At 23.3% G+C, this 1,525-nt stretch overlaps 1 long non-coding RNA gene across 1 annotated transcript in view; it reads right to left on the reverse strand.

Annotated features, from left to right (window-relative positions):
* Window positions 1–396: 396 nt before the first annotated feature.
* The window catches only part of LOC136089208 (uncharacterized), an 11,042-nt gene continuing 9,913 nt past the window's right edge, over window positions 397–1,525 (reverse strand). The window contains exons 2-3 of the long non-coding RNA XR_010642856.1: window positions 584–656; window positions 397–482 (exon numbers count right to left, since the gene is read on the reverse strand). This is a non-coding gene — a long non-coding RNA (uncharacterized LOC136089208). The remainder of the gene's footprint in view (window positions 483–583; window positions 657–1,525) is intronic.

The following is a 1,525-nucleotide window of genomic DNA, read 5'->3' on the forward strand; positions in this document are numbered from 1 at the left end:
GTGGAAACTAAGTAAAAATAACAATAATATTTTAACAAACCAATCAATATCGTAAGCTTTCTGCTAGTGATTTCTATCGGTAAAGATATTTTGCGCTAAAGTTGAATGTGATTTGTAAAAAAACAAACGTGATGATCTTAGGTCTAAAAACTTCATCCAACCATTTTTTAATTATATCTTGAGATTATACCCTCACATTGATAACATAATGTCAAATTGAAATTTTCAGAAAAATTATTACAAAAAATGGACACTCCAATCATAATAATGCTCCTGAATAAAAATTAATTATTAAAAACTAAAAATCTATATGTGAAATAATTTTTTAAACTTAAAATTTGGTAAAAAACTAGAATTAAACAAAATAATCTCCAAATATAATTTAAAGAAATTCTACTAAGAACATGATGCTATGAAAAATATTTTATATTGGCTTGTAGATGATGGTTGTTTTCAAGTCGTCAAGTACAGCCAGCCAATACCTAAAAAACAAAAACAAAAAATGACTACTGTTCTATCAATTTATCATACATATTCTATTTTCATTCAATTTATAAATTATAATTCATAAATCTACACTTACTGTCATAAATTGTTGAACAGCATAGCTTTAGATATGTTGTGGATTAAATAGTAAACGCTCAGCTTAACTTAATCTTAAACCAATAGAATAACTTAATGTTAAACCAATATATTAACTTAATCTTAAACCATTAGAACTACTATATCCATTTACAGCTTAATTTGAAATAAATAAAAAGCATATTAAGAAAGATGTCATCTTATTGATATTTTTATAACAGGTAATATTTATCAAAACTAGTAGAAATAAATTATTTTTATATTTTAAATATGCTATCTTTCGTGAAGGTTATATAAATATCTTGAAGTGATATAAATAAAATCCAAGTCTAAAAAAATATATTAACTATTATGAATAAAAATAATTTATGAAATCGAGATATAATCAAAATGCAAAACGGTTTTCCGAAATTAAATAAAACTATCATCATAAAATTACTATCATCAGTAAATAATTTCAAATTTTTCTTGTAGACATAGTACACATTTTTTGGAAATGTTATTATAGGCAGGCGCAGTTTTTAGAACAGACCAGAATATTTAATAATTTAAAATTAAAATTTTTTTCTTTTAGTTGGCAAATATATTTTGAGAGCCTAATCTTTTTTGGGTATTTTTTATGCTTAAAAGATTGTTTGTGGTTAGTATAACGTTTTTTCCATTCGCCCTCGGTATAGCCAGTATATTGTTTATCAGGGTTGTTTTGCGATGAAACAATGCATTAGTAAATAATATTTTTTGATAAGCATTTGCAATTCGTAGGGCAATTTTTTGCTTAAAATTACAATTTTCAGTATTTTTTTTCTTTTAGAAACTTATTTTTAATAATCAAAGCAAATTTATGGCCTTTTATAATTTTTTCAATATTTTTGGAAATTATAAACTATCATCATAAAATTAAATAAAACTATCACCATAAAATTTGTTGCTTGTACATTATTTT

This window comes from Hydra vulgaris, chromosome 13 (assembly GCF_038396675.1).
Source record: "Hydra vulgaris chromosome 13, alternate assembly HydraT2T_AEP".
NCBI lineage: Eukaryota > Metazoa > Cnidaria > Hydrozoa > Anthoathecata > Hydridae > Hydra > Hydra vulgaris.